Source organism: Mustela nigripes, chromosome 10 (genome assembly GCF_022355385.1).
Source record: "Mustela nigripes isolate SB6536 chromosome 10, MUSNIG.SB6536, whole genome shotgun sequence".
Lineage (NCBI taxonomy): Eukaryota > Metazoa > Chordata > Mammalia > Carnivora > Mustelidae > Mustela > Mustela nigripes.
The window spans coordinates 47,312,344-47,327,323 of NC_081566.1; the positions used below are offsets into that span (position 1 = coordinate 47,312,344).

Below are 14,980 nucleotides of genomic sequence, written 5' to 3' on the forward strand. Positions count from 1 at the left end.
CCACTAGGGAGTCTCTCTAGGTAATGGTGCCTGAGGTTCAGGACAGTTTCCTCTTTCTCTTGGTTTGGGTGCAAGGGGAACTTCTTTACATGAATAGATGAATGAAATGTTAGAAATTGGCTATCGGCGATGGCTAAGAAATAAGCTATTTATAGTTATAATGGGAAGATTCTGAAAGTAGCACTCTGTAAGAGTGCCAGTGGAAATCTTGATGAACAGAATAAAACATGAGCATCTTCTTACAGAGTGAAAATTGGATATCAACAGAGCTGGGCAGGAAAAAAAAAAAAAAAAAAAAAAAGAAGGAAGCCATGGAGTGAAGAGTAACAGAATAGCTAGATAAAAGGCAGTCCAGGAAAAATTCCAGAACAAGATACCTGTGGCAGATATCGAAGCATTTTTAGTTCTCCTGGAAAAATGTAGGCAAGGAATTAATGGGGTCAGAGCAATGTCATCCTCAGGATGTGGGCGGACCCAAGAGATTCAGAGATGTCTGGTAAGAGTAGGTAGTAGCATCATTGAGCTTTTACTCATGCAGTGTGGGAAAGGTTTGGTTAACTGTGATCTCTTTACTCCTGTGTGCTTTCACTCTGTTTCTGGTTCAGCCCAACACAGACCAAACTAACACAAGTTCAAACGTGCATAAAGAATATTTACTATTTTTTTTAAAGATTTTATTTATTTATTTGACAGACAGAGATCACAAGTAGGCAGGCAGGTAGAGAGAGAGAGAGAGAGAGGAGGAAGCAGGCTCCCCACCGAGCAGAGAGCCAGATGTGGGGCTCGATTCCAGGACCTTGAGATCATGACCTGAGCAGAAGGCAGAGGCTTTAACCCACTGAGCCACCCAGGCACCCCAAGAATATTTACTATTTTTGTATGGTTAAAATTCAAAATGAACTTTAAAAACAAAGATTTTATTTATTTATTTGAGAGAGTGAGTGAGGAAAGGGCAGAGGGAGAGGGAGAAGCAGATTTGCTGCTGAGCAGGGAGCCTGATGTGGGGCTTCATCCCAGGACCCTGGAATCATGACCTGAGCCGTAGGGAAATGCTTAACCCACTGAGCCACCCAGGTGCCCCTCAAAATGAACTTCTTTACATGAATAGATGAATGAAATGTTAGAAATTGGTTATCGGCGATGGCTAAGAAACAAGCTATTTATAGTTCATCGTATTAGGTTATATAGCTATTTGCCATTTGCTCACAGTATCCTATGAAATGTTTAATATATAGTACTTAAGATATATAATTAATATAAACCACTTTAATTAATATATACCACAATATATACCACTTTAATGTCATAATAAAATATTTAATATATATAATTTATAATAATTTTATATATATTCTTTTTAAAAAACTTTTACTTATTTGACAGAGATCACAAATAGGCAGAAAGGCAGGCAGAAAGAAGAAGAATTAGGGTCCTCGCTGAGCAGAGAGCCCGATGTGGGGCTCAATCCCAGGACCCCGAGATCATGACCTAAGCCGAAGGCAGAGGCTTTAACCCACTGAACCATCCAGGCACCCCTATTTTATATATATTCTAGAAGCAAAATAAACCACTGCTGAATTCACTCATAGACACCAGTGAGTTCTTCAGTGAAATGTATCCAATAGACAGCACTTTGTACCAATGTTTTCATTGCCACATATGAGAGATTTTCTGATGTGTTCATAAGTACCATCACTTGCATTGAGACCAAGAGTTACTACATTAACTGTGGAATTACTGCTACATTAACTGTTATGCAGAGTTTTCTATTTAGATGGAAGCACAAACTTTATAGTTTTATTTTCTGCCCACTTGCAGGAGTGTACTTCTTTTCAAACCAGATTTTATAATGATATCTTGTAACTATTTCTGGCTGTGTACATCTGATACATAAGTGAACTAATTTAGAATACATTTTTGTATCCTTAAAATAAACTGAAAATTAGTTAGATAACAAATTCTGAAAACATTTACTATGGTCCTTAAGACAAGTACTGTATGAAAATGCTAGTTCCTGCTTACTAATTTCAGAAGAGAAAACACAAAAAAAGCCATACTGGAACAATCTGTTGAAGACCATATGTGATGTGAGTATGTCAGATATTGCCTCCTCAGTCTCTAACAGAAGGTTTTCAAAAAAGCAATTACCTAAAAAAGAAAAGTAATTGTTTTAGTTCTACGTTCCTTAAAGAATTTTTAAAAAAAATATTTTAAGTTTTTATTTACAATGATATAATTTTCAATAAAAACTTAAGAAACATTTGAATTCTGTAGAGTGTTGATTTGTAGATAGTACCTTGCTCTAAGAACCATTTAAAGTACAAGTTTTGTGGGGTTTTTGTTTGTTTGTTTTTTGTTTTGTTTTGTTTTGTTTTATTTAAACCAGACTCTTCATTTTATCACCAAGTAAGAGATACCTCCTTCTCCTGGAGTGAGCAGATATGTATGATCTGTTTCTTATGAGGGTCTAGTTGCCACTCACAGATCCTGAGACATCCATCCGTGTGGATTTACCCATGCTCTGCCTCTACCCTTTGCGTCAGGGTGATGGAAGTCTGCTCCTGTCTTTCTTCAACTCTGGATCTGCCTCCCCCTAGCCTCTCTACTCTGTGCCTTCAGCCTGCTTCCCTCCCGTGTTGTATCTTTGCAGAGCAATCTCTGTCCTTTAGACTCCATGTCCCTATCTTAGAATGTGGTCGAACATTCTGCAACCCAGACTTGACTCATTCCCTCCTCTTGTCGTTTCTGGCTTTCTGCCGACCAGAAACAATCTAACTTTGGCTCTTGCCTTCTGTAAACAGAGTGACAACATAAATTAGAAACAGATTCCTGAGCACCCCACACTTTTGCCAGAACAAAAATGCACTTAAATGTCAGTTAAAACTAGCTACCCATTTGTCTGCATTTATTCAAATGACTTACTCTAAAGATGCCTTTATTACAATTGTGGTTCCTCCAGTCTGTAAAGCCCCGTCACGACTTCCCAGTCATGACCAGCTTCTACTTGATGGTGTCTCTAAATCCATTCTCTTGACTTTCCCAGGAAATTCAGTAATGCTTTCAAGGTTTCTGATCTTTAGTTTGTAATTGAAAAGGAACAGCAGCCCTACTTAGTTTCCGTTTTCTCAAGAGCACTTAGTGGTTGGTCTTTTTCTGTCCTAACCAGCTAGATTCCAGGGGAATAGTTAGAATCTCATTGTCCATACCCCGCCCTCCCCATCCTCAGAAGTGTATTTAAGGCAACATTAGCAACTAGAAAAGCGATGTTCTTTTCCTGGAAAAAAGAAGACAGTTTACATTGTTTAACTTGAACTGGGATTATCTTTTAGCTTTATTGTACATTCATGTTGTTCCCCCCGTGGAACCCTCTCAGAACAAGGTGGAAGGTACATTCCTTTGAAAAAGACGTACGTACATTGGCTTTGTTAGGCAACCCAGGCACTTCCAAACCAGGACTGCTCTGTTATTTTCTTGGTTTGTTGGCATGGGAAAATGGTGAGTGGGGAGGTGGTTTCCTGGACCACACAGACAGAGTAAATTTAAATTATAAATCCAGGAGAGCACCTAATACCCTGGTATTATGCTGAACCCAAATTTCCTTATTATCAGTCTCTGCAGGTAACTGGGTTTTCCTATCTACTCTTTCACTGAAGATGTAGCTCTTTGAGGATCCTTGGCTCGTCTTGCTACCGGGTACAGCCTAAGATCTCTTTTTCTGACTTGCAAGGGGCTCCTAAGAGCCAGCCCTCTAGGTAACTGAGATTAGCAAATGCTGAGCTCAGCTATATGTTAAATCCTCTGGTTTAGGATTCCCTTTGTTTTTCCTTGGGGATTTTCTCTAATGTTTTTGCAAGCTTAAGTATACATTTAAATTGGTGGTGGTGGTATTTGTTATATATTATTTCCTAGCATTTCTAGGATTCTGGCAGTGAGAAGATATTTCATGATATATCTTATCTACCCTAATCCATATTTTCTTTTATACGACATAATGTGATATATTCATTTTTAATAAGACCAAATGTAAAAGTATCAAGGAAACTGGAACGTTAGTATTTCTTTGTTATGTCAGATGGAAAGCACCAGTTATTTCCTTCTTCGAGTCACCATTTATGCCTTAAACATACTGGGTCTACTGGTATATGACTGCAAAGCTGAGGTCTTTCTGGTTTCTCATTACTGAACCAATTCACTGTCCTTATTCTTTATATGAACCTGTTACTTGCTGCAAGGTATCTGAATTCCCTGTCATGGAAGGACAGAACAAATACACCTGTGTCAGGGCAATTTTTCCTGTTTTGGTCCCCCCCCCCCCCCACAGAGGTTAAAATGGCTCTGCTGCAGATCACTATTTAAAAATTTGTTGACAATCTTGAAACGAATCTGTCCCTAGGACAATGGTGATGTATAGCTCATTGGTCCCATCTCATGATTGAGGTCAATGTGATATCCAGGGACATAGGGAACTGAATGGCTAGGAAATGGCTCAGATGCAAGGCAGTTTAAGAATAGGACCTTCCATCAGCAGGTCAGAGGTGGTACAAGAAAAGGTAGAGGACTCAGGGTTGACTTGCCTGACCTCCATTATGAGGGAATCTCTTATTTTTCTCAGACATGTTTCCACTGCATATGCAGACATAACACTGAGATTGGCATAGTAGATGCTCAATAAACATTTCAACGATTAATGAACATATCTCCTTTCTAACGATTCATCCAAAATAAAAACTACTTAATGTTCCTTTAACCGATTTTCATCAATACAAAAATCATAGAGTGGAGTTTGGGAAGAAAAAGCATATTGTATAAGTTTTCTCACATCCTCCTTAGAGATAGTTCTGTGTCTCTCCTGTAACTTTGTTATAACCTACAATTAGTATAGTAGTTAATGAGACATACCTGGAAATGCCAAACTTTGTAAGTATAATTTGCTGAAATATGTATTTTATGAAGCATGCAAATTTCAACAATGGAGTCCTTGTGTTTCTATCAAATAAGGAAATAGAATAAAACAAAGCAAACATTTGTCTTTAGGATCTGAGAATAACATAATAAAACTATACCTTAGAACCTTTAGAAGGACATGATATGCAAATAAGATTAGTTAAAACACATTAAATTTTAGTAAAGGCAAAGAATTAGAAAAAATATGATCCCAGAGCTTTAGAAGTCCACTTTCATATGCTTTCCACCATAAAAAAGGGTACATTTTCCCCTGCAAGTTTGAGTGCCTGGTGGCTTCCTTAATAACTGTAAAGCTAGCCCATCAAATAATTTATTTTGGATATTGAAAATGTATCTTTAAAACACTTTTACATAGAGGAAACGTATTTTGGCTTAAAAATAGAAAGGAAAATAAAAGTAGTTGCCATGATGAAAAGTATAATTTTGGGGCCTAGAATCATGTAAGGCATCCTAAATGCGGGACATCAGACCAATCGAGATTACCTGAGTGATTCTTTATGGATGAAGCCAAGGAAAAGGGTAGAATGGGAAGTAGAAGGGGGACTGAGACACAAGAAGTAGGACTTTATTTTGAAAAAGAAACATTTCTGGGCGGTAATTACAAATATTTGTTTTTTCCCAAACACATTTTCTCTTTCCCCTTTCAAAGATTTTATTTATTTATTTGAGAGAGAGACAGCTCAAGCAGAGGGTGGGGCAGAAGGAGAGGGAGAAGCAGACCCCCCACTGAGTGTGGAGCCTGATGCGGGGCTCGATCCCAGGACCCTGAGATCATGGACTGAGCTGAAGTTGGATGCTTAGCTGATTGTACCCATGTACCCCAAACACATTTTTGAACATGACAGAAAATAATATTTACAAAACCATGAAACTTTGTTTAAGTCTATAGAAAAATTTTAAATATAGCAATTTAGGGAAAATGGCATTTAAGAATTTTTTTTCCTAGGTTCATGGGCATTTATCCCATCTTACCACTTTTCTTTTTTCTTTCTTTCTTTCTTTTTTTTTTTTTTAACCATTTTATTTCTTTATTTGAGAGAAAGAGCAGAGGGAGAGAGAGAGCACACAAGTGGTGTTGGGGGCAGGAAGAGGTAGAGGGAGAAGCAGAATCCCCACTGAGCCCGATGCGGGGCTGGATCCCAGGATCCTGGAAATATGACCTGAGCCAAAGGCCAGACACTTAACTGACTGAGCCACCCAGGCGCCCCCATCTTATTGCTTTTCTAAGCGAGAAGGCAGAAGATAAGTTGAAATGCGAAATTTACATCAGTTAGTTGTTTTTTTTTTTTTTTTTAATATCTTGCTAAATAGCTTTGTGAAAGAGACTTTTATAAGAAGGGAAGTATTTCTATATTTAAATCTTGGTGGTCTCTGTAAGAAGTTCAAAAGCTTGTTCTCAGAGACAGTCTTCGCCAACTCCATTTTAAAATAGGAGTCCTATGTGAAGTGTGTAAACCTGCGACTCACAGACCTGTACCCCTGGGGATAAAAATACATAATATGTTCATTTAAATAAATAAATTTAATTTAAAAAAATAGGAGTCCTATCAGAGAATTTTAAAGTTTAAAGGAACTTTAGAGTTAATCTAGTTTAAAAATTTCATTTTATTAAATTATTTTCCCCCATTTTACTGGCAAAGACTCTGATCTCTTATGCATTGCCCCCGAATCACACAGCTAGTTGTGCTATAGCCAAGGTTAAAATCCTGGCCCCCAAATTTTGTGCTCTTTTTACTCTAAGGTCTCTGATTCCCTTTCTGATTTACTTCTCATTGGAAACTGAAGAATCTTTTATATATATATATATATATATATATATATATATATATAAAATAGTCTCATTTCAAATTATGTAACAGCCAAGAGTTTTTAGGCACATGTGTCTAAATATCTGTGCCCTTTTCCTTTCTTTACCAGAAGGACATGTGACACAGATGCTATAGTTACACAACTCTGCCCCATCCTTGTTACATTATGTTCATTGTAATTAATTAATGTCATATTGAGAAGTTGGTCTTGCCACTTGATTGTTATTTACATGGTTTCTTTTGAGTTGAATAAATCTAACTTATCTGTCTCAAATGATGCAGTTTGGGCATCGTTCTCTAAAGAAACAGAGTATATGCCGCCTGCCACCAGAAAATGATAAAATATCTGACAGAACAATATAGAGTGGGAAATGATTATTAATACCAAGAAGAGTGATTTATTTTACAGAAGAATTCCACAAGGATTCCTTTAGTGAATTCCTCTGGTTTGAATTTCTGAAATATAGTTGATGCCCAGTTTTTTAGGAACATAAAGAAACAAACATGTCTTTGAATTTTGGTGATAAATGAAAAACACCCCAACTTTTCTAAATAACTCTAACAGTTCAAAACGCTGGTTATATCTAATAATGCAAATGTTAATATACTCACGAATGTATTTTTTATTATTTTATTTTTACTTTCTGCCAAGGCGCGGGTGCTTTGGTAGGATAAATAACCCTATCTGCAGATTGGCAACAGATTTAAATTGCTAAATTGCAATGCCTAGAAATACCCTGGAGAATCAGACATGCCTGAGAAAAGAGGGTCAAAAAAAGTATTATGAAACACTGGTAATTAAGGAATATTCCACTTAGGTCTGGTTTAAGTCAAGCGGCGTTCCAAAGGGACCGTGTGGCTTTATTTTTAGGCTGCAGTTTATTGATTCGGGCTGTGGCCTCAGCTAATTAATTGGCAAAGCTGCTCTTAGCCTACAGATGTTTTACTGGCTTTAGATAATGAGAAATTAAATGTTTTGTCTGTCATCCCGGAGAAAGGACACTATTACTCTGTTGAGGAAACTTTCTTCAGGATCAAGCCCTGATCCTAGGTGGACTATTACACAAGGTTACTTGACAGATAACTGAGATTCACACTGTCCACATACTGGGTTTCCTTTGCTGATTAGTGATAGTTCAGTCAATAAAAACGGAGCCAGGGTTTTGGAAGCTATATTTGACATGGAAGCATGAGGACGATTTTGTAGATAACATTATTCCTCTAGTGATGTAATTAGCTAACGGTCTCCCAGAGGGGTTGAGAGAGAATAGCAAAGGGTCAATGGTGCATAAGATAAACCTGTGGAGCCGAGGGTTTGGCAAAAGAAATCTCTTGGGGTTGCTATGAGGAGATGCCAGTGTATGTATCCGTAGGGATGTTTTGAAAGGGGTATGAATGGCTCAGGTCTCACAGCTAACTGTGCAGATCTCTAGTGACTAGATCTAGTAGCTTGTGGTTCAGGGCTTTCCCCCTCAAACTCAAGAGGCGACACTTGGGGGTTAGGGACAGCTCCATGAGCATGTGACATGGCCCACAGCTACCTGGGGCCTGGAGCTCGCTTGAATTCTCTGTTCATAATTTTTTTTTTAAGATTTTATTTATTTTGACAGACAGAAATCACAGGGAGGCAGAGAGGCAGAGAGAGAGGAAAGGAAGCAGGCTCCCTGCTGAGCAGAGAGCCTGATGTGGGGCTCGATTCCCGGACCCTGGGATCATGACCTGAGCCCAAGGCAGAGGCTTTAAACCACTGAGCCACCCAGGTGCCCCTCTGTTCATAATTTTTAATAAAGGGTCTGTCTTTTTCATTTTGCACTGGGCCCCACAAATGATGCAGCTGGTTTTGCTAGAAGGTCACATAGATAGCCAAGGGGATAGATACAAAAGGCAGATTTGGGGTAAATTTCAGTTTGGGCTATGGAAAATTCTATTCTCTAGAACATGACTTAGAGGGAAGGCATTTAAATAATCCTCCTAACATTACGACTTCGAGAAGCATCAGGAGGGCATTTGACCACGGAATTGTTGAGAATGAAGGGGTGATGCTTCTGGTGGGGTAAAGGCAAGAGTGGTAAGGTGGGATGGGGGGGCACAGAGCCAGGGCTGAGGTCTTGGGGTGAGGGAGAAGCGCAGCCATGCTGATAGGTTAGAGATCCAGAACAGGGGACATCACAGCTGCCTGGCAACTGCAATTGCGCTAATTAGGAGGCCTTATGCGTCCATAGAATTTGGAGAGTTACGTGGCCGTGGTGCTCAAGAGAAAGTCACTTGACTTTCTGTGTTTCAGATTCCTTATCAGTAGGATGACTTTTCATATTAGTTGCCCTCCAACAGCTAACAGTTTTCATGTGATAGGATCTGTCAAGTGCTCCAAGCTCCTAAGAGATAGGCTCCTTATCAATTGGCGCAGCAGCTTGTTCCTTTAGCAGAAATAAATAAATTTGGGGTCTAATAGACTTGCCTAGGAGGAGGTGGTTCTAGTTCAAAGAAGTTTAGGAGTTCAATTGTTAGCAGTTCTCTAGGGAGATATCTTTTTTTTTTTTTTTTTTAGGATTTATTTATTTACTTGAGAGAGGTGGTGAGGAGAGAGAGAGAGGGAGAAAGAGAGAGAGAATGAGAGGAGGCAGGGAAAGGGAGAGGGCGAGAGAAATATAAGTAGATTCTGTGATCACGACCTGAGCTGATACCAGGAGTTGACGCTTTAACCTACTGTACCATCCAGGCACTCTAGGGAGATAGCTTAGAAGTAATAGCCACCCACCTCCCCACAAACAGCTCCAGTATGTTGTCTAGTTGTATATATTTCCTCATAAATTTAAGTATGGGGTTAGATGCAAGACATGAGGTCTCTCAGATATTGTAGGTGGGTCTTGCTTAATCTAAAGTATCCATTAAAATAATAGTCTGTGAGCTCTCAGGGGCATTAGAAACAATTTAGGTTCATTTCTTGAATTTTCAAATGACAAATTTGAAAGAGAAAGGGGTATGAATGGCTCAGGTCTCACAGCTAAGTGTGCAGCTCTCTAGCGACTAGATCTAGTAGCTGGTGGTTCAGGGCTTTTCCCTTCTACCACACATGGCTTGCAGGCAGTCAGGTCCCTTACCGGTATATTTGAGGAGTTCTGTTGCATTCTGTGTTTACAGATGTTCCAAGGTTATTATGGAGTGTTTAGTAATCGGGGTCCTACTACTACTAATAGTATGATTTACGCAGGTCCTGCAATGGGCATAGAAACTTAGGACTTTCCCCAATCCTTTTAACAAGCTTACGAGATAGATCTTACTATCTTCACTTATTAGAAGAGTCAGTCAGGACTTAGTGTCTCATGGCTTTTAATTAGATCGATTTTAGAACTTCATTAACCTTCCAGCACTTTTCAGCAGCTGTTTGTCTTGGAGGAGACCGCAGTGCCTTTAGCGGGAGACCGCAGTGCCTTTAGCGGGAGATCGTCCTCTCTATGCCTCCCTGCTGAGCAAGAACCAGAGCACTAATTACAAGGGTGTTTGTTTATCTTACAGTATTTAGTCTTTTGTTACATGCATTAATTCATGATGTTTCATGTCACTGTTTTTTTTTTTTTTTTTTTTATTCCAGTTGGTGACATTGGAGCCTTAAGGTATTCTTCATGATCCAGTCTCTGAGTTGGAGAACATACACATTTTTACAAGGAATCCAGGTGAGAGAAATGAAGGCGCCACTTTATGGAAATATAATGGTGACTCGTGTGTATTTGTCAACTATCTTGAAGACAGAATCAAGGCGAGTGTTTTGATTATGAGAAAGAACAACATTTGAAATCAAAGGAGAATAAAGGAAGCACAAGGCTTTGCGAGGCTGTGCTTGCACCAGGCATTTAGAATTAGGCTACGGGTCAGAACATGCACTTCTGTCCCTCTGCTGGTTGCAGAGAAGAGTGGGCAGGGTTGAGAAGAAGGTAGTAGACGTCAGTCTGGGGAAGGGGTGGAGAGGGGGGTATGTCCTCCCTCCTGTAGTCGTTTTGTTAACCTTGTTCAGAGGCAGAGAATACGGCCCCTGGAAACGAACTCAAGGCCCTTCTGTTCCAGCTGTCATTTGTGTTAACAGTGAAGCCGCTAGACTTCATTTACCTAAACCCGTGTTGTTTCTTCCTCAGAACAGTCTTGGCCGGTAGCACTGCTGTAAGCACAGTGAAGTGTAAAATAGCCAAGCCGGTTCCTCTTTGACAAGTGGAGTGCAAGTTTCTCATCACTCCCCAGGGGCCACTTATAATGAGAAATTGGTCTTGTGAGCTTTGAAACTTTTCCGTTCACCACCTTGTACGTCTTTCATTATTTTGACTTTTAAAATTAGCAGGCTATTTTAGGAAATGAAGAAAGGTTTTAGAGGCATAACAACAGCATCTGCTTTGCAGAGTCCCTGTCTCTTTGCATTGAGTTTTGAGTTACTATCCAAGGTAGGAAAATATGCAAATGGAAGATATCTATATTGAATATGCTTTTGTCTTGAGGCCCTTCTATAAATCTAAAGGGTGGATATTTGTGTGTTGATTTGCTTCCTGTTTCTCCATGAGACTGTTCTTGTGGACTCTAGAATGTGGCACGCCCTAAAAGCATGCTGATTCTATGATGTGCTCATACGGTCCTTGGCACCTTACTCTGAGTCCTGGGACTGGACTATCAAATAGATTTTATTATTAATAATGACTATACATTGTAGGTCCTGAGTTTCCACTGAGATTTGAACATGTCGGAAGAGTGAGAAAAAGTCTGTTATGATTCCATAGGTGTCCCTCATTGGGACCCTAAAGGCCCTTTGTTCTTGCTTCTGCATTACTGGGCTTATCACAGGTGCTACATTTGCATGTTCGAGTGTCTGTCTCCTTCTGGACTCTGAGCTCTGGGAGAGGAGGGCTTGTGCCAGTTGCCAGTCTTATTCATTATCAGGTCCTCAGAACAAATTAATGCATGGCCCTCCGTAAGCACTCAATAGGTATTTGCTTAGTTGAATTGGTACCTTTAATTCAATAATTTCTAGTACCTTTATTATGCCAGGCATGGTAAAGAGTGTCTTAAACACCTATAATCCTCACAATAGCCATATGAGGCTATTATCCTGGTTTTCATATTACAGATAAGTAATCTGAAATTCAGGATAAGCAATGTGCTTTAGCCATACAGCTAGTTTGGAACTGGGTTATATGACTGCAGAGTCCACATCTTATCTACTGCATCACACTGCTTTAGATCAGAGGGTAGAGTGATATAAAAATCATCTCAGAAGGGCACCTGGGTGGCTCAGTGGGTTAAAGCCTCTGCCTTTGGCTCAGGTCATGATCTCAGGGTCCTGGGATCGAATTCCGCAGCGGGCTCTCTGCTCAGCGGGGAGCCTGCTTCCTCCTCTCTTTCTCTCTCTCTACTTGCCTCTGCCCACTTGTGATCTCTCTCTGTCAAATAAATAAAATCTTTTTAAAAAAATCATCTCAGAGGCTGATGGAAACCTGCAAAATATGAGCATCGTAGAGGGCCTTGTAATATACTCTTACAAAGGAACATTGGTAGAAATGTACTCCCTTCAAAATTTTCACACAGTAACTCTTTCCGTTGAATGCAGGTATTTCTTGCTCGGGGCACCTGGATCACTCACTCGGTTAATTGTCTGACTCTTGATTCGGCTAAGGTCATGATCTCGTGGGTCCTGGGATTGAGCCCCTCCATCAGGCTCTGTGCTCAGTGCAGAGTCGGTTTCAGATTCTCGCTCTCTTTTCCTCCTGCCCCTCCCCCAACTTGCATACTCTCTCTCTAAAGCAAATAAATAAATCTTTTAAAAAACACACAAATAATTCTTGCTCTTTAGACAAAAAAACTTGCTCCTTAGACAAAATAAACAAATAAACACACAAACATGTGTGTTCATTGTTTCCGCCATTTGAACTGACATTCATGGATATTATGATTGTAAGTGAGGATAGCATACCAAAACTATTTGATTTAATTGGTTTTACTGAGCACTTAAAAAAAAAAAAAAGGTTTTATTTATTTATTTGACAGACAGAGGTCACAGTAGGTGGTGGTGGCGGAGGGGGAGCAGGCTCCGTCCTGAGCAGAGAACCGGCTGTGGGGTTTGATCCCAGGACCCTGGGATCATGACCTGAGCCGAAGACAGAGTCTTTAACCCACTGAGCCACCCAGGCGTCCCTGAGCACTTTCTAATTCTAAGAATGACACTGGGAGAGACTGGGAGTTGGAGGCAGAATGGAAAATGCAAGTTAGCAAATAGAATACCTTTTATTTTCATAAACATACAGTATGATGGGGAATAAGAAGGATAATCAAATTACTACATAACAAAAGAGAACATAATATGTGTAGTAGAACTGGTACGAGAGAGAGGTGATATGAAGGGAGTCGGTACTTACATATGGCTGGTGATAGAAATAAATTACAGAAGGGGTAGCATTGGGATGGCTCTTGAAAAATGGGTAGGATTGAACAGTTTCACGTGTTGGACAGTTGAATAGGAATACATGGTCTCTGCCTTTCACAGCAACCAAGACTTCTTGGCAGAAATGAGTCCTGAGTATCAATGGGTCAGAGAACAGTGGACTGGAAAATGCAATTAAATAATGATGCATGGTAACATTGAAAGCATAACATGGGATTTTGTGTCTTTCTAGGGGAAAAGTAAAGACTTCCAATATGGGTAGCTGGCAGCCCTCGGCCCTGGGATTTACTGTTATGCTGATTTGGCTCTTGAAAGTTTGTTCTAAAAATGGATCTAAAAGGGGCTTTGAGACATAGGAAACTCAATTAACGTAAGCTCTGGTTCAATGACTCAGTTTTCTTGGGAAGTCAGGATGCTTTGAGTATGGAATCCACAAGGTCTGGTAAAAGGAAGGACTCTTCTTTAAACAGTGGAGTATGTTGTTGTACTATTCATCAGAATTGGCAAAGAAGAATCAGGCAGCATTTGGGTTGGATTATACTGAAATCACGTCAAAGACTGAATAATTAAAACCACTTGAAAGGGAAGTTTGTTTTTCCCCTCTTGAGATGAACATATGACTCTGGCACAGAAACGTTTTTCTAGTTAAATGTTGTTTCATTTCCCATTTAAGATTTGTCATGGTAAATAATCTTTCTCAAATGACAATAGCTTGAATGTATAATACAGTGGGTGCTGCCGAAACATTAGGCAGTCAGTTCCTTGTGGGATCAACTAGCTTTTCCTTAGATGAAGATTGTAAAACGTAATAAAGCAGCACACATAATCAAATGCTAGGACTGTTCCCATGGCAAGGGTGGCCAGAGATTCTTTTGCTAATAGAAGGAAAATGGGGTGGATATTAAAGATGTTAATTAGCTGCACTATGGCAACAGCTTTTTCTACAACCCTGAGCTCCTCCATTGGTTTCCCATGTGTACAGCTCCATGTTGCTGGCTATAAACATACAACTAGTGTAGAGAAATATTTTTACTCAGAACGATCAACTTATTATTTTTAATAGCTTTGTTGAGGCATAATTTACATGCCAGTAAGTCCACTCATTTTGTTTGTAAAATTCAGTGATTTTCAGAAATATGTACAGTGGTGCAACCCTCACTACAATCCAATTTTAGAATATATCCATCATTCCCAAAAGATCTCCTGTGCCTATTTTCAGTCTTTCCTCAGCCCCCGACAGTAGTCTCATTTCTGTCTCTATAGATTTGTCTTTTCTGGACATTTCGCGATAATTTATCCTTGAATAGTTTCTATGGATTGGTGACTGTGGGGGAGTATTTTCTTTTAGAAGTAAAGCATGTTTCCTGTTTTCAAAAACCTGACAAATAACTAGGAAAGGGATTAACAAATAACTAGTTAACAATTATTAAATTACTATTATTAAATAAACAATTATTAAACAATTATTAAATAAACAACTATTAAATAGTTAACAAATAACTAGGAAAGGGATTAACATCTACTTATTCAAAGGTGAATGACAAAGTTAAGGGTTAAATTCTATATAGGGCTCACAGATACAGAACTAAAAAGGGGCAAGAACCATACATGCAGCAAGATGAAAAAAACCCGAAACGAATAAATTAGATATCAAGACATTTCATCAGAAATGTCTCATTCATTTGGATGAAAATGTTTGATTGGATAATTTGTTTTTCAATGAGGAAAGAAATATGTATGAGGATACTTTTAAGTCAGTCCTGAGGTGTAGTTAATTTTGAATTTAAAT

At 39.2% G+C, this 14,980-nt stretch overlaps 1 long non-coding RNA gene across 1 annotated transcript in view; it reads left to right on the forward strand.

The window, feature by feature from the left end:
* Positions 1-14,980, forward strand: part of LOC132025694 (uncharacterized) — a 71,211-nt gene that overhangs the window by 11,002 nt on the left and 45,229 nt on the right. Inside the window, exon 2 of the long non-coding RNA XR_009406668.1 lies at positions 10,366-10,447. This is a non-coding gene — a long non-coding RNA (uncharacterized LOC132025694). The remainder of the gene's footprint in view (positions 1-10,365; positions 10,448-14,980) is intronic.